Consider the following 25349-nt stretch of genomic DNA (forward strand, 5'->3'; position numbering starts at 1 on the left):
CCCAATCCAGTATTCTGGCCTGGAGAATTCCATGGACCGTATAGTCCATGGGGTCGCAAAGAGTCGGACATGACTGAATGACTTTCACTTCACAGCTGTGAGCTGGTCCTCAGCCCATTTCCTTACCCTTGAGGACGGCAGAGGATGAGATGGTTAGATGGCGTCGCTGACTCAATGGACATGAATCTGAGCAAACTCCAGGAGATAGTGGAGGACAAGGAGGCCTGATGTGTTGCAGTCCATGGGGTCGCAAAGAGTCGGACACGACTGAGCAACTGAACAACAACAGCGACAACTGAGTCTCTGCTTCAGGGCAGTGAAGATCAGTGACCTGAGTTGGAGAGGCACTGTTGATTTCCTTCTTTGGAGCCCTGGACTGTATTTCTGCTGCATCTGTACAATGGGGCCATCATCATGTGTATCTAGCAGAGGGAATAAGTTGGAGGTATTTGGGAAGGACTTCTCACAAATACTCATCTGAGAACAGCCGAGTCCCCTGTTTTCCTTGTAGCAACTTTAGATTGGGGCAGATACTTTGGCTTTCCCACCTTTGCAAGACTCCAGGTCACCTACTCTTAGTGGCTTTCCAGGTGGCAGCAGTGGTGCTAAAGAACCACCTGCCAGTGCAGGAGGCTAAGAGACACGCGTTCAGTCCCTGAGTCAGAAAGATCCCTTGGAGAAGGGCATGACCACCCACTCCAGTATTCTTGCCTGGAGAATCCCATGGACAGAGAACCCTGACAGGCTATGGTCCATAGGGTCACAAAGAGTCAGACACGACTGAAGTGACTTAGCACACATATACTCTTAGTGACTGAAATCACAAACAAAGATTTTCTCTTAATGGAACTGTATTTTTTTTATCTAGCTCTAATTGTAGCAGATCAGTTACAGCCTAAACTTGTTTCTTTTTGTAAGGCTAAATAAGTGGACAGGTTAATCCAGAATCCTGAAAATTCTCTCAAGTCCCTTAATAAAGCAGTCCTTATAGACACATGATCTAGTTTTAGGATATAGCGGGCATCCGTTTTATTGTCACATGGCACAGATGGCCAACTTCTCAGCTGCTGTCCAACATCAGCTCAGCCAGTCCATGTTTTGGGGTCATTCATGTGTATTCACATAATAGTCTGAATTCTCTTTTGGGGGTGGTGATGTCAAATAAACATAAAACCAGCTTAGGGGCAAAAAAGTAAGGCTTCCTTGGTGGCTCAGATGGTAAAGAATCTGCCCGCAATGCAGGAGACCCAGGTTCGATCCCTGGGTCGGGAAGATCACCTGGAGAAGGGAATGGCAACTCACTCCATTACTCTTGCCTGGAGAATCCCATGGACAGAGGAGACTTGTGGGCTACAGCCCATGGGTTCTCAAAGAGTTGGACACAACTGAATGACTAACACGTCCACTTTCATTTTTATAAGTTAAAAAGTCCTGGGATAGATTTTAGATTTGACTTAAAGAATACCTTGATTTGGGACCCAAATAATGTTATCCTGACTCAGTTTCTGTGTAGATAAGCTCTTTCATTCTTTTGACTTCCTTCCCAGGTTTTACTTGATAAACCCTGAGAGCACAGGATCTCCTCTGTATAACAGTAGGCAGGGTGAGTGTGTTACCAGTGAGTCCTGGGATTCACTCTGATTGGAGCAGCTTAGGTCATGTGCTCTTTCTTGGCTGCTGTGTAGATGGCGCCTCAGTAGTCTGATTGGCCTGGGTGGGATTCAGCTGACCCTTTACCAACGTAGGAGTTACGGGCGCCAACCTTCCGTGTAGTCAAAAACTCTATATAACTTAGAGTTGGCTCTCCACATTTGCAGTTCCTCTGTATTCATGGTTCTGCATCCATGGATTCACCCCCTCTCACATCATGTAGGACACAGTACTATCTGTTGAAGAAGCCTCCATATAAGTTGACCTGTACAGTCCAAATTTAAATTGTTCAATTGTATTGAACTGTATTTTTTGTCCTTGGAGCTGGGGTGGAACCTTCCCCAGATATAGTATTAAAAGTAGGGGGAGGGTATATTTATTAAAATTGGTCCTTGATGGCAAAACAAGGAGGAAAAGATTATACAGGAGGTCAACAAAAGTCTACTATAATTATCTGTAGTGTGTCAGATACTGAACTAGGTGCTGGAGTTGAAGTTTTAAAACGAAGAATAATACATGTTGAATCTTGGTGAATTTCTAGGCACTGGAGTGTATTGAAGGAGTCTGTAAATATAATAATTAATCCCATCATTGGATAATTCAATGAGCTTTCCTACCTGAAGTGCTGATTTGTGCTTCTTGGAAAACAAAATAGAAAAGATAATTTTTTTATTGACTTAGATAATTCTTTTATCATTTTAAATTATTATTCTTACCATTTTAGAATTTTTAATATTGTGACAGCTTTCTGTAGAATTCTGAAACTCAGTTTAGTGCTTTCTTTAGTATCACAAGTCCCCTAAAACAATATCTGAATATAGAGGAATAATATATATTGATGAAAACACCTTATTTTTTTATGTGTATAATAGTTTTACTAAGGATATAACAATTGATAAATACTGAATTTTAGTTTTTGCCCATGTTCTTGTAAAATTTAATCTGTAGTACATGGTTTAAATATTGGGCCTTGCTTTTTGCTGTTTGGGGCGTCTTTGTTGTAATCCATGTAAATAGCAGTGAAACCTTGACTTACATTTGAACTGTAGCTGGTATACCCCCTGCTGAGAGTCTCAGTGAGAGTTAAAAAACATATATATCTTCCATCATCTTATGAAATATTGTTAAAATGATATTTTGATTTTGTTCAGAAGCCTTCTTTCAATCTCAGCCAAAATAAAGTCCAGTTGAGTTTTCTTATGGCTTTACTCAGGAATGTGCAAATCTACAGGAAATTTGATTGATTATTATTCCAATATTATAAACATGTAAAAGAGTTCTATAATATGTAAGAAAATTAAGAAGAATTTCTCAGATCAGAATATTTAAAACTACATAAACAAAGGCAAATATATATGTGAAATTACTTTGCCTTTTATCAACTACTATTAAAAAATCAAAAAGAAAATGTAATAAAAGCAAAGTGAAAGTTTCTTGGTAAAGACTGCCCTTGGAGAGAGGATGGTTTGATTACTCAGTTAATGGCATATAATGAATTTTGTTTCTCCTCCCTGTACCAAGTGACATATTAGGTATGAAGAAGAGTTAATGTTGATAAAGTCCACTTGTCTTTCTCTGGGGAAATGGGCAAAGTGTTCAAGTGATGAGGGGGTTGTTAGGTCTCAGTGTAGTTGTCCCCCACTAAGCACCTTACAGTCTTTCAAATTAGTACCTTGATGCTGAGTGGAGTTTAATTTCTGTCGTATGAATATCAAGCAACTTCACTTGTGGTATTAGTCCCTTTTAGTGTACGTGACATGATGGGACTCAAGGATTTTAACAATTTGTGGAATTTGACATAGGTAACTTATAATCAACCTGCTTTATTGCAGCCCTTAATTCTTATCTATTCATTCATTCATTCACACCCCACCTTGTTCCACAAAAATTTCAGATACCTTATAAAAACTGCATTTATGAATCCCATCTATATGGGCAGACTTGTTTTGGTCCAGTCCCAGCATTAAGTCACATTCAAAGAAATAAGTATGACAGTGAAAATAATTAAAAATAATTCAAGTATTTACTTCACCTCTCAGAAAACATCCAAGAGGGAAGTAAATGCATTGTATATAATAGAACTTTTAAAAAATCCTCTTTCCCCATCTCTCTGCACATAGCTGTCAGTTATCCTCCCAAAGTTTCTCTGACTTCTTGAAACACAATGCTTAGTCATCCAGTGATACCTGACTCTTTGCCACCCCACAGACTGCAGCATGCCAAGTCTCCTTGTCTCTCACTATCTCCCAGAGTTTGCCCAAGTTCATGTCCATTGCATCGATGATGCCCTCCAGCCATCTCATCCTCTGATACCCTCTTCTCCTTCTGCCCTCAATCTTTGCTGGCATTAGGGCCTTTTCCAATGAGTCAGTTCTTTGCATCAGGTGGCCAAAGGATTGGAGCAGCTTCAGCATCAGTCCTTCCAAAGAGTATTCAGGGTTGATTTCCCTTAAGATGGACTGGTTTGATCTCCTTGCTGCCCAAGGGACTCTCAGGAGTCTTTTCCAGCACCACAGTTCAAAGGCATCAGTTCTTTGACACTCAGCCTTCTTCACAAACCAATTCTCAAAACTATATGTGATCAGTGGGAAGACCATAGCCTTGACTGTACGAACCTTTGTTGGCAGAGTGATGTCTCTGCTTTTGAAGACACTGTCTAGGTTTGTCATAGCTTTCCTGCCAAGAAACAATCGTCTTCTGAATTCATGGCTGCAGTCACCACGGGCCTCTGCAAATCCAGGCAGTCCTATCGTTCCCCTTGTTTCTTAGGTGTCTTTTCTTCTGTTTCTTCTCTCTGTATGTTCGTCTGTACAGACGAGCTGTATGTTCATCTCCATTTCTCTCCTTCCTCTAATTTATTTCTCACATTTGTGTCAATAAACCCAGAACCAAAGAAAGGGGACGGGGGGAACTGAGACTCAAACCCAGAGTTCCCTTTAGGAGGTACCACAGGAGTGAGGTTGCAGTTATCCACATATTAGTATATTTTTTCTTTGTCACCCTTATAAAAAAAATTGCCAAATACTAATTAAAAACTAAAAGTCCAGGGCAGGGAACATATAAATTGAGAAGAAAAATAGAATACTAAGCAGCACGATATTAGTTGTGTAGTTGACTGGGAACTACAGTTGACCTTTGAGCAAACATCCATTTTAATTGCTGTGTCCCCTTATATGCAGATTTTTAAAAACTAAATGTACCATCAGCTCTCTGAATCTGCAGATTCTGCTCCCCTGGATTCACTCAATTGTGGATCTAAAAGTTAATACAGGATCCCAGGTTGGTTGAATCCACAGATGCGGAACTAGCCAATATGGAGGGCCAAATGTGGGATTTGCACATCCATGAATTTTGGTATCTGGCTGCAAATCCTAAACCACTCCCCTGAGGATACTGATGGAGGAGTACTTGATGGTTGGTGATATAAAGGGATTCCTTTCCATGTTGTTGTTTAATCACTAAGTCGTGTCTGACTCTTTGTGACCTCATGGACAGTAACATGCCTGGCTTCCTTGTCCCTCACTATCTACCAGAGTTTGCCAAGTTTGTGTCCATTGACTCTGTGAGGCCATCCAACCATCTCATCCTCCCTTCCATAGTTCTCCCTAATCATCAGTGGAGCACATACCAGTTCCCCAGATGACAAAGCCCTTAGTTCTAAAATTATATACGATTTACAACCTAAATAAAAGGAAGACTGAAAAAAAAAAAAAGTAGGGGTAGTGCCTTTAATGTCCATAATAGCAGTTTATTCCAGTGACTATGAGTGAAAATAGAGGATTTGATGCCAAAACATGACTCAAAGACTCTGTAGTAGGCCGACACAATGTAGCCTGAGACTGCAGCTTCCTGATGATCTGAATTGACCTAAGAATAAAACCTTATGCTCTCTGTAGCAAAACATGCAAACAGTGACTTTAGGGACCAAAGTGGTGGTATAAATGAGTGGGTGCCAAGTGGTAGCTGCCAGCCTTGGGCCTGGGGTCACTGTACAGATGGACGGGACTGGTGACCACACAGCATGGCCGCTCTCACAGAGGATAGCTGCTCATTCTCTATGCCATCCTGTTTTGTCATTTGGGGCTCTGGTCCAGTGCCACTGTGTCATCTAATGTGTCAAGGTGAACCTGAAATCCAGTTTACTTTTTGACCTCAGCTTGTGGGATCTTAGTTCCCCAACCAGAAATCGAACCCACCTCTTCTTCATTGGAGGCACAGAGTGTTAACTGCTGGACTGCCAGGGAAGTCCCCTGAATTCTGGATTTTAATGTGAAATATCCCCATTTTAAATGCTCAGTCATTAAGTCATTTGGGCTTTCCTGGTGGCTCAGTTGGTAAAGAATCTGCCTACAATGCAGGAGACCCAGGTTTGATCCCTGAGTGGGGAAGATCCCCCAGAGAAGGAAATGACAATCCACTCCAGGATTCTTGCCTGGAAAATTCCATGTACAGAGGAGCCTGAAGAACTACAGTCCATGGAGTCTCAGAGGCGGACATGACTTAACAAGTAAACCACCACCTGGGCTAAGCAGAACTTGCCAGCATGCCTTCAGTCATCCAACTCTCATCATAGCAAAGTGTAGCCTTCCTGTTTTTCGTGCAGATCTTTATCAGTCTCAGCACCATCGTCTCTGCTGTGCTCAAAGTTGGTTCTCTGGCAAAGTCTAGAATCTGATATTCTCAGATTCTCCAATACCAGCTGGGTGTCCAGCCATTCAGTTCAGTTCAGTTCTGGTCCTAACACCTCTCTGAGTCAGTGTCAGACTCCACAAGTTTAAGGGCTCAGTTTCTCATGACTGCCCTCACTCCAGATGCTACTTGTTAAGTTCCACATCCCTAGTCAACCCATATATAAAACCAACTTGGCTATGCTTTTGGTTCCCATGATCCTCTGCTCAGGTCTGAATTCACCAGGATGACTAACAGGACTCAGGGGAACACTTTACTTGTATTTGCCAGTTTATTATAAAGGATGCAACTTAGAAACAGCCCAATGGAAGAGAAGTGTCAGGCAGAGTATGCAGGTGGGGGTAAATAGAGCATCTATGTGCTCTCTGGGTTCTGTTCTCTCCCAGAACATTGATGTGTTCACCAACCCAGAAGCTCTCTGAACTCCCTCATCTAAGGGCTTTTTATGGAGATTTCACTGGGTAGGCTGCCCTGATGGCTGAGATGGTAAAAATCTGCCTGCCATGTGGCAGACCGGGTTCAATCCCTGAGTTGGGGAGATCCCCAGGAGAAGGACATGGCAACCCACTCGTGTATTCTTGCCTGGAGAAATCCATGGACAGAGGAGCCTGATGGGCTACAGTCCACGGGGTCACAAAGAGTCAAACACAACTGAGGGATGAACATACACACACAGGCATGATTAATTGAATTATTGGCCATTGGTGATTGAACTTTCATCTCCTGCCCCTCTCCTCTTTCTCTCTTTTCTCAAGGTCTGGGGGTGGGGCTGAAAGTTCCAAGCTTGTAATCACGTTGTGGTGTTTCTGGTGACCAGACCCTATCTTGAAGGTATCTGGCCTGCTCCACACACAACAGGAGTCACCTCATTAGCATACAAAGATACTCGCATCACTCAGGAGACTGCCAAATGTTCTGGGAATTCTGAGCCAGATAGGAAAAAAGATCAAATATTATGTTTTTATTAAACCACAGGTGTTCTTTTTGGTTGGTTAAGAGCAGTATACAGTATACTGTACTAGTATACAGTAAGACCCCTGTACGTGAACCTTCAGGTTGCAAACTCTCAAAGATGTGAATCAAGTCAAGCATAAGTGAAATTGCAGCTTGCCCTCCATGTCTTACTGTTGATGATCCTTCAGCTCTACCGTCTCCCACTGCCTCTCGCTCCTCCCATCAGTAACTCTTCTTTCCTGTTCACTGGATGCCAGCCCCGTATGCCAGCTGTTGTACTGTGCTCCTGTACTTTTCAAGGTACTGTACTGTAAGATTAAAAAAGTTTTCTTAGTTTTTTTTGTTTGTTTTTTGGTGTTATTTGTGTGAAAAGTATTATAAGCCTATTATAGTACAGTACTATATAGCTGATTGTGTTGGTTCAGTACCTAGGCTAACTAACATCGTTGGACATACAAATGCACTCTAGGAACATAACTCATTCATGTGTAGGGGACTTATTATACTTGAGAGATGACCACTGGTAAGGTTTTTCTTTCTTTTTTTTTTTTTGAATACCCAGACGGAGACGGCCATGTGGTTGGAAGATCATCACCCTAGAGGAGGGCCCTCAGATAAATAAAAGCACGGCCAGGATGTTTCTTGAAAAATCTGTGTTTGGTTCACCCTGACACACAAATGAATTACCCCAGAGTTCTACACTAATTTTAGAAGGGAAATATTTCAAAGTAGATATTACTAGTCTCCCACTCCCGAAATCCTAGTTTTGAGCAATGTCACTTCCCAAGGACACAGACAGTATATATTCATTGGAAAAAATACATCTATATACTGGATGGTAAAACAACTAAATTGTGGGTATCTGTGAAACTAATTTTTTTTTAATGTATGCCTGATATAAGGTTATTCTTTCTGAAAGAATCCAAATCCATAATGGTAGGAGGAGTTGTGATGCCATGTCTAATTTATGACATTGAAATAACATTATCAGAACAGGATATGTGTGTGTCTAAAGTTGCTTAAAAGCAGTTAAAGGTTATTAGAATATATTTTAAAAGTTGGAAGGAAGAGAGAAGTTGAGTTGGAGCATATTATAATTTCATGCCACTCATAATTGTTTTCTTTCAGCGGACCATTTCTGCTGATCATAAGTGTTGTGTTTCACTCACTAGGCCTTTAGGAAAACATTACTGTATATACTGAACTTGATTTTTTTCAGGATTATATTTTTTCAGCCTTATTTTTCCTCCATTTTTCTCTAGAGACTTAGATCTGAGAATAAGATCCCTGGCATCTTTATATTTCTGCTTGAAAATTTTCAAAGTAGCTATGCTTTAGTTGTTTGTTTTGCTTAAATGGCTTTAATAAATCAAAATTTTCAATTTCTTCAGAAGAACTATATCTCTGATATATTTTGTTGTTATGCTGAAATATGTACATCGTTGAAATATATATCCCAGTGCTTTTTTCTGCAAATGTCACCGTAGAGTCTGAGCATATGATTCATTTTGAGTAAAAGATATTTAAAAAAAATATTTAACCGACTGAAAAAAGATTTCTGAGTATGCTACAGGGCTCTCGTAAAAGAAAAAAATATTTGGAGAATTTTATGGCTTTGGTCATAAACAGTGACTGATTTCAGTGACAATTAAAGAAATCAGATACGAAAATGAGATGAACTCTTTAGAAATCCCTCCTGTTAAAATTTTTCCTTACAATACCTACACCTCCAATAAGCTATTTTGAAGTCACTGAACATAAAATGAGAGCTTATGTTTGTAGTATTTTCATTGCTCCTTTAGATTTCAGGATAGTTCTGAGTAAAATTTTGAGGTGTTTTCTTGAGAAATACATGCTGTCAGTCACCGCCAGGAGTGAACTTTAACATAGACAATACAGTGCGTGGACGCAGCAACGATTTAGATATGGGAAATTAAGACACTGCAGTGATATGCTGCTCATTTTACAATTATTTATGACACAAAAGCTAATTTATCCAGTGTGGCAGACTAAATAATGACCCCCCAAAGACTGTTATTGTTCAGTTGCTGAGTCGTGTCCAACTCTTTGGAACCCCATGGACTGCAGCACACAAGGCCTCCATGTCCTTCACTGTCTCCTGGAATTTGCTCAGTCATATCCGTCAAACCGATGATGCCATCCTACCGTTGCTTCCTCTGTTGCCCTCTTCTTCTCCTGCCTTCAATCTTTCCCAGCATCAGGGTATTTTCCAATGAGTTGGCTCTTTGCATCAGGTGGCCAAAGTCCTTCCAATTAATATTCAGGGTTGATTTCCTTTGGGGCTTCCCTGGTGCTCAGGCTGGTTTGATCTTCTTGTTGTTCAAAGATGTGTGTTAGTTGCTCAGTCATGTCCAGCTCTTTGCAATTCCAAGGGCTGTAGCCTTTCAGGCTCCTCTGTCCATAGGATTTTCCAGGCCATAATACCAGAGTGGGTTTCCTTCTCCAGGGGATCTTCCCAACTCAGGGATCAAACCCATGTCTCCTGTGTTTCCTGCATTGCAGGCAGATTCTTTACCCACTGAGCCATTGGGAAAGCCTGTTCAGAGATACCTAGCTTCTAATCCCTGGACCTGGGAATATTAACCTTCTCCTGTTTAAACACCTCGAAGATAAGATTAAGACTCTGGAGATGGGAAGATTATCCTGGATTATCTGGGTGGGCTTCTGAATGCAGTCTCAGTGTTCCCATAAGGAGGAGGAGAGTTGACTGCAGAGGGAGATTTGACTGCAGAGAAGAATGTGGTGTGACAGTGAAACCATATACCGCATTGTTGGCTTTGAAGATGAAAGAAAGCAGCTCTTGCCAATGGAAAAGGCAAGGGAAGAGAGTCTGCAGGGAGTGTGTGACTGATTTTGGACTTCTGACCTCCGGAACTGTAAGAGAATGTGTTTGTGTTGTTTTAAGCTACCAAGTTTGTAGTCATTTGTGACAGCGGCCATAGGAAGCTAATACAGCTAATTAGTTGATGGTATTAAGTTAAATAAACTATCAATACATACATAATACCACTGTAAACCAAAAGGGAGTTTACAAGCTACTAAGTAATTAGTCATTTCTTAGCATTTGTATTTGCAGATTTTGGTTAACTTCTGCATTGCTATATTTATGCTATATTTATCAGCTTATTCTTAATTGACAAGCAGTAAAAATTCCTAACACTTAAATGTTATATTTATAGGACTTGGCTGATTACTCTTAGCAGAATGCAGTTCACTTATCTCCCAGAGCAAGTTCCTGTTTCTGCTTCCCTTTCTTCAGTTTATAGCTGAGGTGTATATGACTATTGTCGGTGCTATTGATTCCCCTGGAACTTTTTCAGGCTGTGACTCAGCATCCTGATTTTTCGAAAAGGGAACCAGACTCCCACATGGGCAATCTATAGATGCAACAAAAGCCTGTCTTGTTTTACAAATACAAGGCACACATTCTACACACTAGGCATCCATTTTGTGGCAGTACCATTATCATCCTGGTACTGGGGGGAAGCATGGAAGGTTCTCTGAAACATCCATTATGAACCCACCCCAAGGCTTCTCTGAAAGTGTGACAGTTTTTTACATCCACTCCTGGCACCTGCACTTTGATTACCAGAGTCCCCTCAGATCTGCTGATTCCACACTGTTATAGAACAAAGAAATCCTACAAAAGGGAAAATGTTGTGATGTGTCCCTTATTGGCATTCTGTTTAGCAGTCTTTATTGGAATGCACTTGTTTCTTGAGGCCAAGGGAAATTCTGTTGTGGTGTTCACCTGTGTGGGCATATTGCTGGTTATTAAACCCAAAGCCACAGGATTTCTTTTTCTAACTGTAGGTTCTTTGGAGCTAGAGTATTTCCATTTGAGCTTGATGAATTCTCTTGGGGGAGAGGGAGATTTCAAGATCAAAATTAAACTAAATGAATAAATGAATGCACATTTCAAAGGTGGCACTTCAGTCAGATGCCCATAGATTTTTCCCCCCAGGGATTACTGGAACTTTTTGGTTTTATTTGATCATAATTCCAAGACAGGATTTTCATTAGGTGTTTGTTTTGTTTTTCAATGATTCCCACCCATCCCCCCCTACACACACACTTTAAGTTTGATTTTATTTGGCATTTATCCCAGTTGGCAATTTGCAGTGGAAACAGGAAGCTGACCTTCCATTTGTGAAATCACAAAGTGAAATGGAATACCAGAAATGATGTTCTCCTAGAAATAATAGCTTTCTAGCTTTGTGCTGTTGTCTAAATTCATAGCACAGTATTAACTAAAATTAATATTTACGCATAGTGAGAAGAATAATGTCTAGACCTAGGTACCTTCTTGGTTATATTATATTACTTTATATGTTACCTCATTTTCTTGGATTCTTAGAAATCCTCAAGTAGAGAGAACAGCAGTGGCATAACCAAGTACTGGGTTGGCCAAAAAGTTCATTTGGGTTTTTCCAAATTTGGTCAATTTGGGTTTTACATCTGGGAAAAACCCAGATGAACTTTTTGGCCAACCAAATAGTAACATCTGGTCATTGAGCTCTTACTGGGAACTGGATACAGGTTGTGTTTAATAATACAAGTAAGCTTTCCTTGAACTACTTAGTTTAACCATCAAAAAAAAACCCTATCTGAGGCCATTATTTCCCTTGCACAGACAAGGAACCTGAGGTTGAGATTTAGAGGAGCCTGGCAGACTGCAGTTCACAGGGTTGCAAAGAGTTGGACACGACTGAGGGACTAAACAACAATAACAACTGAGGATGCATACCTAATAAAGGATAATGAGTATTCAAACACATGTTTCTAGCCCACAGACAGAGCTTATTCCATGGCAACAGCCCATTCCTTGAGTCTGGAGATGGCAAGAGTCACGTTTAGGCAGCCAGGGAAAAAACAGCCAAGACTCTGAAGGTCAGAACAGTACAAGAACAAAGGTTCAGTGGAACAGCCAAGAACAAGAACTAAGAGAAGGTTCCCTGAGGGCCACAGAGCAGCTCTGCCTTGATGAAGAAGGGGATTGGGGCTGCAGTGCAGCAATTCACTGTGATAGCTGGACTCAGAAGGAATGAACGTCTGAACAAGATGTAGTGAAATTTTGTCATAGTTGCAGATGTTTCATTTTTTTTAATTAAAAAGTTGGCTCATAATTACAAAGTAATATATCCTTCCTGCAAACACACACACACAAAATCAGCACCAAATTATGTAAGTGTGAAGGGACATGAGTTTGAGCAAACTCCGGGAGGTAGTGAGGGACAGGGAAGCCTGGCATGCTGCTGTCCATGAGGTCGCAAGGAGTCGGACACAACTGAGTGACTGAACAACTAATGTCAGAGTTGTCCCTCTTTTTCCTTCCTCACTGACCCACCATTTTCCCATATCTATATATCTAAATCTCATATATATATATATATATATATATATATATAGCTAAATGGAATAGTTGTTGGTCTTAGAGGGTTTTCTTCTATTTTTTTTGTTTTATTTCACAAAAATAAGGTCATACTATCACTTTGCCAACAAAGGTCCATCTAGTCAAGGCTATGGTTTTTCCAGTGGTTATGTATGGATGTGAGAGTTGGACTGTGAAGAAAGCTGAGCGCCGAAGAATTGATGCTTTTGAACTGTGGTGTTGGAAAAGACTCTTGAGAGTCCCTTGGACTGCAAGGAGATCCAACCAGTCCATCCTAAAGGAGATCAGTCCTGGGTGTTCATTGGAAGGACTGATGTTGAAGCTGAAACTCCAATACTTTGGCCACCTGATATGAAGAACTGACTCAGTGGAAAAGACCCTGTTGCTAGGAGATATTGAAGGTGGTAGGAGAAGGGGACCACAGAGGATGAGATGGTTGGATGGCATCACCGACTCAATGGACATGAGTTTGAGTAAACTCCGGGAGTTCATGATGGACAGGGAGGCCTGGTGTACTGCAGTCCGTGGGGTCGCAAAGAGTCAGACACGACTGTGTGACTGAACTGAACTGATCATACTGTTCTATGACTTTTTAAAGGCAATAATAACGTATCTACATCTTTTATGTTAATACTCTTAGTTCCCTATGGAAGCAATTTTGAGGAGAAATACTTGTATTAACGAAGACTATTGGGGGATGGGTGAAATGGGTGAAGGTTGTCAAAAAGGTACAAACTTCCAGTTATAAAGTGAGTTCTGTGGATATAATGTATAGCCTGATAACTATAGTTAATAGTACTCTATTGTAAAATGCAAGTTACTAAGAGAGTAGATCTTAAAAGTTCTTATTACACTAAAAAATTTGTAGCTATGCACGCTGATAGATGTTAACTAGACATTATAGTTGCCATTTCCCTATATGTATCTACTGAGTCATTATGTTGTACACCTGAAACTTATATGTCAGTTATATCCCAATTAAAAAAATACACAGGGTTATTCCATGTGGTTTGGGAGGTCACAACTTGGACCTGTCCTGCTTGAATACTTCCAGTGACAGGGAGTTCCCTTCTTTGTGATGCAGCCGGTTCCATTATTAGGTTGCCCTGTTAGACCTTTACCCTGACTGAATGTTTATTTCTCTGTGACTTCCTATAGCTCATTAATATGTTCTCTGGAGTTCCACAGACCAAATCTTATCCCCTCTTCACCTGTAACTAGATGAAATGAGACACCAAAGGGTTTGCTTAAGAAAATTTAAAAAATGAAAGAAAAAGTAAAAAAAAAAAAAAGTAAAAGAAAAAAGTAAAAAAAGTAAAAGAAAAAAATTATATTGCTTCTGTGGCCAATCAATTTTCTCATTTTCTACTTTTCTTCATGGAGCTATTAGCTCCAAACTGTAGAACAGAACCTCTTTGCCTTTAAAATTTTTTTAGTTTTATTTTTGTTATTGTTTTTAAACATCCTTTGTATACAAAAGGTGTTCTTTCTTGACCTCTGGATTTTTCCAGGGCTGAAGGCGCTGTTGTGGAAGGAAGATGTCATCGGACATGAGGGAGCACGAGGAAGTGCAGACTCTTAGGAAGGTTTAGTTTGGATTTAAGAGAAGATTTTTTTTTTAACCTCAAAAATAGTGTTAGCACAATTTCCTAAATCTCAGCCAACTGTTAGAGCCAGACAGACCTTGAAAATCATGTCAACCTCTTGCTTTTGTTTACCTTAGAAGTCCTAGAGCGTTTATCTTATTTCCAAAGAGGGTCATGACTGATTATGAGATAGCCAAGCCCAGAACCTAACTCTTTCCTTCCCGTGAGCATGTTTCTCCATTGTAGCCTACTAGATTGCCAGACCATTCTTCCCCAGGTAATTCCGAGAATTTCCAAAGTCCAGTGGATTTTAAAGTCTTAGTATATATACATTTGCCATAGAATACTTTCAGGAGAGATCTTGGAGGTTCTATGGCCTTGTGAATTCCTGTTCCACAACTTAACGAAGCCCTGTGACCTTGCAAAATGGCCCTAATTTTTCTCATCTGTCCTTTTCTTATCTGTAACATGGAGATAAGACTGCCTTCCTCGCTGGACTTTTATGAGGATGGGATGATATTTGGAAAGTTTGTAGCACAGTGCCTGATTCATTAGTCAACTCAATAGTGGTTGCTGTTAGGAAAAAAGTTCTTTCAAACTTTTCATGATAATCTTTTTTAAAAAGTAAATTCAGTTTTTAAAATCTGATAATATATATGAGTTAAATTATTGTAGGAAGGAGACTTCAAAGACTAAATATTAAAAATTTTATTGACTAGCTATTGTACATAAAATATAAAAAAGAGAATTTAATTTTTTTTTTTTTACTTTCTTTCCCCACAACTTTTACCTTTCTTTTGCTAGAAAGTCACCAAATTTTTTGTTGTACCCTTAGACGACAGAGGATGAGATGGTTGGATGGCATCACCAACTCAATGGACATGGGTTTGGGTGGACTCCGGGAGTTGGTGATGAACAGGGAGGCCTTGCGTGCTGCAGTCCATTGGGTCACAGAGTTGGACACGACTGAGGAACTGAACTGAACTGTAGATCTTGTATTGTATGCATATACTCAATAAGCTTTAAATATGAAAACATTTCTATCTTCACTCTTTGTCTCTTGCTAATAGGGCTTTTTTTTTTTTCCCGTACCTATGGCTTGCAAGAGCATAGTTCCTTGACCAGGGATTAAACCTGCAGTGATAGGGCAGAGTCCTAACCACTGGACCGCCAGGGAATTCCCATATTCAGGTTTTAAAATATGGCTCTTATAACTCAAGAACTGAATTTAAATTTTTTTATTTAAAATTTTACTATATTTTGTCTATGACGCTTTTTATAGAAACACGTGGACCTCAAATTGTGGAATTAAGTAAGAGTCATAGAGAACCACTAATTTAAAATTAATGAAAGAAGTCTATTTAATATATTTTTAATTATATATGGCTAATATATTTTCTTTTTAAGTATCTAGATAAAGAGAGGGGGCTTTCCTGGTAGCTCACAGTAAAGAATGTGCTTGCAATGCGGGCGATCTGGGTTCGATTCCTGGGTTGAGACTATCCCCTGTAGAAGGGAGTGGCAACCAACTCCAGTATTCTTGCCTGGAGAATTCCATGGACAGAGGAGCCTAGTGGGCTACAGTCCATGGGGTCACAAACAATTGGACATGATTGAAGCAATTTAGGATAACATAATATCAAATAAACATTTTTGTATTAGATTTAATAAAAAATATTTTAAATATCACTGCTGTATGTACAATAGCCCTCAACTTTTGGAAATAGTAATTTTGTGATAAAAGGCTCTTTGATGATTTTTCACATTTATTTCTCATATTCCTCTAAGTTGGGCTATATTACAGAGGAAGAAACTGAAGAATTGAGCAAGTTAGTAATTTACCAATAGATCAAGAGATGAGAGTTTATTTTTGGTAACACATTGCTAATCAAAGCTGTGAAATGGCCTATTTGTAGGAGAGCAACTCTCAAACAAATCAAAACATGACCTCATTTATCCACTTATTGATTCAATAAGTATTTATTGACAAGCTAATGTTTAATGCATAGACCCTTGGAATATGGCATTTAATAAAACCTGGACAAACCCCTGCCCTCATGAAGCTTTCACTCTATTGCAAATGAAAGCCTTCTCTCTCCATTTGGTGCCTTTTTGTGTTGCATTCCCCTGGAAGTCAGCAAACAACAGAGGAGACCTCTTGCAGAGACAAAGAAAGGAACTTGCTCTAGGTCCTTGATTTTGATGGCTGCCAGTGCTCTGAACATATTTCCTTTAGTAAAGGAAAAAACCTCGGAGGGAACAGTTTTTACTGAGCTACTAAAAATGCTTTCTTTCACAGTATCACTTTATTTCTTTAGCTCTGGGTTAGGATATCAGTAGGGAAAAAATAAGGTATGCATTTGTCTTACAAATGCACGTAATTTTAATGTAAAAAGAGCCAAAAGACTCCAAAAAAGCCCTTCAATATTCCTTTTTCAAAAAGATTGTAGTTAATTTACAATGTTGTGTTAGTTTCAGGTGTACAACAAAATGATTCAGTTATAGTAGTTAGTTCAGTCTCAGTCGTGTCCAACTCTTTGTCACCCCATGAATCGCAGCACGCCAGGCCTCCCTGTCCATCACCAACTCCTGGAGTTCTCTCAAACTCACGTCTATCAAGTCAGTGATGCCATCCAGCCATGTCCTCCTCTGTCGTCCCCGTCTCCTCCTGCCCCCAATCCCTCCCAGCATCAGGGTCTTTTCCAATGACTCAACTCTTCGCATGAGGTGGCCAAAGTACTGGAGTTTCAGCTTCAACATCAGTCCTTCCAATGAACACCCAGGGCTGATCTCCTTTAGGATGGACTGGTTGGATCCCCTTGCAGTCCAAGGGACTCTCAAGAGTCTTCTCCAACACCACAGTTCAAAAGCATCAATTCTTCGGTGCTCAGCTTTCTTTACAGTCCAACTCTCACATCCATACATGACCACTGGAAAAACCATAGCCTTGACTAGATGGACCTTTGTTGGCAAAGTAATGTCTCTGCTTTTTAATATGCTGTCTAGGTTGGTCATAACTTTCCTTCCAAGGAGTAAGCATCTTTTAATCTCATGGCTGCAGTCACCATCTGCAGTGATTTTGGAGCCCCCAAAAATAAAGTCTGACACTGTTTCCACTGTTTCCCCATTTATTTGCCATGAAATGATGGGACCAGATGCCATGATCTTCATTTTCTGAATGTTGAACTTTAAGCCAACTTTTTTACTCTCCTCTTTCACTTTCATCAAGAGGCTTTTTAGTTCCTCTTTGAGGTTATTGATATTTCTCCCAGCAATCTTGATTCCAGCATGTGCTTCTTCCAGCCCAGCGTTTCTCATGAGGTACTCTGCATATAAGTTAAATAAGCAGGGTGACATTATACAGCCTTGATGTACTCCTTTTCCTATTTGAAGCCAGTCTGTTGTTCCATGTCCAGTTCTAACTGTTGCTTCCTGACCTGCATATAGGTTTCTCAAGAGGCAGGTCAGGTGGTCTGGTATTCCCATCTCTTTCAGAATTTTCCACAGTTTATTGTGATCCACACAGTCAAAGGCTTTGGCATAGTCAATAAAGCAGAAGTAGATGTTTTTCTGGAACTCTCTTGCTTTTTCCATGATCCAGTGGATGTCGGCAATTTGATCTCTGGTTCCTCTGCCTTTTCTAAAACCAGCTTGAACATGTGGAAGTTCCCGGTTCACATATTGCCTGGCTTGGAGAATTTTGAGCATTATTTTACTAGTGTGTGGGATGAGTGCAATTATGCAGTATTTTGAGCATTCTTTGGCATTGCCTTTCTTTGGGATTGGAGTGAAAACTGACCTTTTCCAGTCCTGTGGCCACTGCTGAGTTTTCCAAATTTGCTGGCATATTGAATGCAACACTTTCACAGCATCATCTTTCAGGATTTGAAAGAGCTCAACTGGAATTCCATCACCTCCACTAGCTTTGTTTGTAGTGATGCTTTCTAAGGCCCATTTGACTTCACATTCCAGGATGTCTGGCTCTAGGTGAGTGATCACACCATCGTGATTATCTGGACTGTGAAGATCTTTTTTGTACAGTTCTTCTGTGTATTCTTGCAATCTCTTCTTAATATCTTCTGCTTCTGTTATGTCCATAGCATTTCTGTCCTTTATTGTGCCCATCTTTGCATGAAATGTTCCCTTGGTATCTCTAATTTTCTTGAAGAGATCTCTAGTCTTTCCCATTCTATTGTTTTCCTCTATTTCTTTGCATTGATCTGTGAGGAAGGCTTTCTTATCTCTCCTTGCTATTGTTTGGAATTCTGCATTCAAATGGGAATATCTTTCCTTTTCTCCTTTGCTTTTCGCTTCTCTTCTTTTCATAGCTATTTGTAAGGCTTCCTCAGACAGCCATTTTGCTTTTTTGCATTTCTTTTCCATGGGGATGGTCTTGATCCCTGTCTCCTGTATAATCTCACAAACCTCTGTCCATAGTTCATCAGGCACTCTATCCATCAGATCTAGGCCCTTAAATCTATTTCTCACTTCCACTGTATAATCATAAGGGATTTGATTTAGGTCATACCTGAATGGTCTAGTGGTTTTCCCTATTTTCTTCAATTTAAGTCTGAATTTGGCAATAAGGAGTTCATGATCTGAGCCACAGTCAGCTCCCAGTCTTGTTTTTGCTGAGTGTATAGAGCTTCTCCATCTTTGGCTGCAAAGAATATAATCAATCTGATTTCGGTGTTGACCATCTGGTGATGTCCATGTGTAGAATCTTCTCCTGTGTTGTTGGAAGAGGGTGTTTGCTATGACCAGTGCATTCTTTTGGCAAAACTCTGTTAGCCTTTGCCCTGCTTCACTCCATACTCCAAGGCCAAATTTGCCTGCTACTCCAGGTGTTTCTTGACTTCCTACTTTTGCATTCCAGTCCCCTATAATGAAAAGGACATCTTTTTTTGGGTGTTAGTTCTAAAAGGTCTTGTAGGTCTTCATAGAACCGTTCAACTTCAGCTTCTCCAGTGTTACTGGTCGGGGCATAGACTTGGATTACCGTAATATTGAATGGTTTGCCTTCGAAACAAACAGAGATCATTCTGTCATTTTTGAGATTGCATCCAAGTACTGCATTACGGACTCTTTTGTTGACCATGATGGCTACTCCATTTCTTCTGAGGGATTCCTGCCCACAGTAGTAGATACAATGGTCATCTGAGTTAAATTCACCCATTCCAGTCCATTTTAGTTTGGTGATTCCTAGAATGTTGACATTCACTCTTGCCATCTCCTGTTTGACCACTTCCAATTGCCTTGATTCATGGACCTGACATTCCAGGTTCCTATGCAATATTGCTCTTTACAGCATCAGACCTTGCTTCTATCACCAGTCACATCCACAGCTGGGTATTGTTTTTGCTTTGGCTCCTTCCCTTCATTCTTCATGGAGTTATTTCTCCACTGATCTCCAGTAGCATACTGGGCACCTACCAACCTGGGGAGTTCCTCTTTCAGTATCCTATCATTTTGCCTTTTCATACTGTTCATGGGGTTCTCAAGGTAAGAATACTGAAGTGGTTTGCCATTCCCTTCTCCAGTGGAGAAGGGAATGGATTTAGTTATATATACAAATAAATAATTTTTCAGATTCTTTTCCACTTTAGATTATTATAAGATATTGAATATAGTTCCCTGTGCTATACAGTAGGCCCTTGTTTGTCTATTTTCTATACAGTCCTTTAATACTCCTTTTTAGAAAGGTACCTATAAGAAGCTCAGAACCCTGACGGTAAGCCACAGCGCCTCACTCCTCTGCCCTTGGGCAAAGTCTGACTTAGTGTAATTGCCCCTAGTTTCCTTTTCTCCCCCAAGCAATGATTGCTTCTCAGTGTTAGCATTTCATCTTAGAGTTCTTTCTTTTTACTTTGCTGCATTTTAAAAATTTACTAGTATGAAATGCATTATTTTCATAGTAACACAGAGAATAAATTATATTGTAAAAAAACAGTCAGAGAGATAATGCAAGCCTAAAATCATTCCGTGGGAGCCGAGACCAAGAGGAGGAGGTGAACTGGAGAAGGAGAGATTCAGGAAACAGAATTGACCGGGCTGGGTTACAGCAGTGACAGGAGATGTAGGAATAAACACTCGTTTTATGTCATTGTGGCCTTTTATTTATTTATTTATTTTTTAAGACAAATAGAGCATTACAAGAGGTTTTTTGGTTTTTAGGGTTTTTTTTCCCACATTCACAGCCATTAGATGTTAACCATGTTTCATTATTTTCAATCCGCTATCTGTTTAGGATAATTTGCCAGGTAATTTTTTTAGTCCACCATGTACATGTTTACATTTGGGGTCATTGAAAAAGCCTTGGTGAAATAAAGGGAGTTTATTTTCTTGTAGAACTTTTTGTTTCCAGTTTACCTTAATTTAGTGAGAACAGAACCCTTCTGTGGGCATGTCTTGCAGTGATATTGATTTGAAGAACAAAAGGAAAGGCCTCAAAGATAAAAAGTCCTAAAAAGGTATGTTTGAAGAGCATTAACTATACCACATTTATCAGATTGGCAATTATTCCCCCTTCAGTTCAGTTCAGTTCAGTGCCTCAGTCGTGTCTGACTCTTTGTGAGCCCATAGACTGCAGCTCACCAGGCCTCCCTGTCTGTCACCAACTCCCGGAGGAGAGTCACAAGCTCTCCATGTCACAAACTCATGTCCGTTGAGTCAGTGATGCCATCCAACCATCTCATCCTCTGTCGTCCCCTTCTCCAGCCTTCAGTCTTTCCAAGCATCAGGGTCCTTTCCAATGAGTCAGTTCTTCGCATGAGGTGGCCAAAGTATTGGAGTTTCAGCTTCAGCATCAGTCTTTCCAATGAACATCGAGCGCTGATCTCCTTCAGAATGGATTGGTTGGATCTCCTTGCTGTCCAAGGGACTCTCAAGAGTCTTCTCCAACACCACAGTTCAAAAGCATCAATTCTTCAGTGCTCAGCTTTCTTTATAGTCCAACTCACATCCATACATGACTACTGGAAAAAACATAGCCTTAACTAGACTGACCTTTGTTGGCAAAGTAATGTCTCTGCTTTTTAATATGCTGTCTAGGTTGGTCATAACTTTCCTTCCAAGGAGTAAGCGTCTTTTAATTTCATGGCTGCAGTCACCATCTGCAGTGATTTTGGAGCCCCCAAAAATAAAGTCTTGACACTGTTTCCACTGTTTCCCCATTTATTTGCCATGAAGTGATGGGACCGGATGCCATGATCTCAGTTTTCTGAACGTTGAGTGTTAAGCCAACTTTTTCACTCTTCTTTTTCACTTTCATCAAGAGGCTCTTTAGTTCTTTTTCACTTTCTACCATAAGTGTGGTGTCATCTGCATATCTGAGGTGATTGATATTTCTCCCAGCAATCTTGATTCCAGCTTGTGCTTCGTCCAGCCCAGCGTTTCTCATGATGTACTCTGCATATAAGTTAAATAAGCAGGGTGACAACATACAGCCTTGATGTACTCCTTTCCCGATTTGGAACCAGTCTGTTGTTCCATGTCCAGTTCTAACTGTTGCTTCCTCACCTGCATACAGATTTCTCAAGAGGCAGGTCAGGTGGTCTGGTACTCTCATCTCTTTAAGAATTTTGCACAGTTTGTGGTGATCCACACAGTCAAAGGCTTTGGCATACTCAATAAAGCAGAAGTAGATGTTTTTCTGGAACACTATTGCTTTTTTGATGATCCAGCGAATGTGAGCAATTTGATCTCTGGTTCCTCTTCCTTTTCTAAATCCAGCTTGAATATCAAGAATTTCACAGTTCATGTATTGTTGAAGCCTGGCTTGGAGAATTTTGAGCACTACTTTACTAGCATGTGAGATGAGTGCAATTGTGAGCATTCTTTGGCATTGCCTTTCTTTGGGATTGGAGTGAAAACTGACCTTTTCCAGTCCTGTGGCCACTGCTGAGTTTTCCAAATTTGCTGGCATATTGAGTGCAGCACTTTCACAGCATCATCTTTTAGGATTTGAAAGAGCTCAACTGGAATTCCATCGCCTCCACTAGCTTTGTTTGTAGTAATGCTTTCTAAGGCCCACTTGACTTCACATTCCAGGATGTCTGGCTCTAAATGAGTGATCACACCATCGTGATTATCTGGATTGTGAAGATCTTTTTTGTATAGTTCTTCTGTGTATTCTTGCCACCTCTTCTTAATATCTTCTGCTTCTGTTATGTCCATAGCATTTCTGTCCTTTATTGTGCCCATCTTTGCATGAAATGTTCCCTTGGTATCTCTAATTTTCTTGAAGAGATCTCTAGTCTTTCCCATTCTATTGTTTTCCTCTATTTCTTTGCATTGATCTGTGAGGAAGGCTTTCTTATCTCTCCTTGCTATTGTTTGGAATTCTGCATTCAGATGGGAATATCTTTCCTTTTCCCCTTTGCCTTTTGCTTCTCTTCTTGTCATAGCTATTTGTAAGGCCTTCTCAGACAACGATTTTGCCTTTCTTTTTATTCCCCCTTAGGTAAATGTTAAAAATGTATTTCCATGCTTTGAAGAAGGATTTTACAGTGGGCTTCCAGAGCTCATAGTATCATTTCCAGTTACAAGGTCAGAATGCTCCAGTCATATTTATAACCTCCAGATAAGCAAATTCCTCTAGTTCTCTAGTTAGAACAAAAGATGTAACTGATTGTAAAATCACCGAAGTGTTAAATTGTACTCTGTCTTCTGTTATGCAGGTTTGGTATTGCTATTATTTAGCTGTTTTTTTTTTTTTTTTTTTGAAATATCAATATGTTTGTCTCTATGGCTTGACAGTAAAGGTCTGTGTGGAAAAGGGGGAAAGTGAATGAAACAATGTATCCCATTTTGTTATTTCCACCTGTGAAAAGCAGTCTCTAATGAGATGTCCCCAAACAGTGCTGCTGTTCATCAAAACATGTGCCCTAGATCTGAGTGAGTTTAATTATAATGGGAACAGTGAAATGAGGACATTTAGATCAACTTACAGTGGCAAAATTCAGAAGATTAAGAAGCAGCAACTATCTCAGACTGCAAAGAACTAATTTTGGAAATCTCTTTTCTCTCCTCCCCGGAAGGAATCATTTTAGGAAGTAGGCAGTAACATTCATCTCAGGCATGTTTTTGTTAAACCAATATATCAGAAGAAGATTAGCATGTCCTTCTGGATACAGAGATCAGCTGCCTGCATAGACCTCCCTAAGCAAAGAACTGATCTCTGTGTGATACCTAGGTTGTGCATGCATGCTCAGTCATGTCCAGCTCTTTGTGACCCCTTGGACTGTAACCCACCAGGCTCCTCTGTCCATGGAGTCTCCAGGCAAAAATACTGGAGTGAACTGCCATTTCCTTCTCCAGGGGATCTTCCCCACCCAGGGACTGAACCTTCGTCTCCTGCATTGGCAGGTGGATTCTGTTACCACTGACCCATCAGGGAAGCCACCACTGCATAGTAATTTCAATCTCATACAGAAATCTTGATCAAGAAATTGTTTTATTAGGAGCATTATCTGACTTACCTTTGCAAAGAGCTACATACAGTTTTACCTGAAAAAAGGCAGTTTAAGATGTGAGGGTACAAAATAAAAATATGTTTATTGGGTATAATTCCTTTTTTATGAGTTTCCAATTTTGTTTAGATTGTATTCTTGTTTGTTTGTTTTTTAACAAGTAAACCTAAAGAGATAGCTAAACTCAGAGATGGGGAGTCTAACCATCTATGATTTTTTTTTCTAGCTGTGCTTTCTCTTATACCATATACTTATTTATTAGCCAGTGAAAATCTAAGAACTTGCCTGCTCAGTGTTCAATGAATGACAGCCTAGTTGAAATATTTGTTAGAACATGAGACTGTTATCTCAAAAGCTAAGTGTGTTGTATACCATGCCATATTTAGTTCTCATGTCATCATATGATTGTATTTGGGTATATTCTACTGTTTGTGTGTGTGTGTGTGTGTGTGTGTGTGTTCTGTTGTTGACACATATTATTTCAATTGATCCTGATAAAATGTTGCATTAGATAGCCAAGCCTCAGTGACTTTAACTGTCAAATTGATTTGGCCAACAGTACAGAGCAAAGCAGCATAAAATCAAACTTTGTCCCTTTCTGATCCTAGTTATCGCCTTTTCTTCCCAAAACACTTCCTCATCCATTGCCCAACATCAACTTGTGTAGATGCTCAAGGGAGTAAAGGAAGTAGACATGTGTGTGAAAAAGCTGACTGCGCCTCGACAGAAGAGGGGAAAAGGATCCTAATTTTAAAAATGTTTATATATGACCAGCCTGTCTCACACAGTGGAGGCCAAGGCCCTTACTCTTTACATTCTGGGAGGTAAAAACATTCTTAAGAAGGACTAGTGAGTACAGAATGGCATGTCAGTAAATCAGAATGATACGTCAACTGGAAAATATTTTGAGTTACTGGATTTCAGTGAATTATGGTAAACCTTTTACACGTCTTTGAGGAGTGAAAAGTTGAAAATGTCAAATAAGTTAATGTTATCAGTCAGCTTTTATATTAGTAATTATACTAAGTTGATATTGTCATTATGGCGTTGTCTATCCCAAGAAGTTCAGCTCTTTCTTACTACTATCATAGGTATAAAGGAAAAGAATTACTCAAATCTGAACCAGCTCACACCTTGACGAACCTTTATATTCAGTGTGTGAGTCAATTATAAAGGATTTGTTTTTTATAAATATGCTTGCTCATCAGGCTAAAGGTACCCTTGAGACCAGAAACAGTTAAAAAAGCAACACACTAAAATGGCATGATAGTAAAGTAGCTGTACATTTTGATAAAAAAACATACCCAATGTCTTATAGCCTGTAGAAGAATCTAGTATTTCCTCAGGTCTAAAGCATTTCTGAGTGATGTTTTTGAGATATAAATATTGAGGACATAAAACAGAGGAAAGGCCACAGATCTCCATAAAAGAATTTTTAAGTGATTAAAAAAGACAAAATAACAGGAAAGTATAATTAACAATAATATATAAAAATAAACAAAAATGGAAAAAAAAACAATAATATAAAGTGTTTTCAGTATCAGTTAATTAGTTTCTCAAAGCCCAGTAGCATGAAATTAATATAAT

General features: G+C 39.8%; 1 protein-coding gene across 5 annotated transcripts in view; it reads left to right on the forward strand.

Annotated features, from left to right (window-relative positions):
* NCOA7 (nuclear receptor coactivator 7) overlaps positions 1-25349 on the forward strand; it is a 159023-nt gene that overhangs the window by 52095 nt on the left and 81579 nt on the right. The window contains exon 1 of one of the 5 annotated variants that reach the window (XM_044924452.2): positions 10047-10190. The exons of the other annotated variants lie outside the window; for them this stretch is intronic. The gene's annotated coding sequence lies outside the window, so the exon portion shown is untranslated. Of the gene's footprint in view, positions 1-10046; positions 10191-25349 lie in introns of those variants that run through there. 5 annotated transcript variants of the gene reach the window in all.

Source organism: Bubalus bubalis, chromosome 10 (assembly GCF_019923935.1).
Source record: "Bubalus bubalis isolate 160015118507 breed Murrah chromosome 10, NDDB_SH_1, whole genome shotgun sequence".
Lineage (NCBI taxonomy): Eukaryota > Metazoa > Chordata > Mammalia > Artiodactyla > Bovidae > Bubalus > Bubalus bubalis.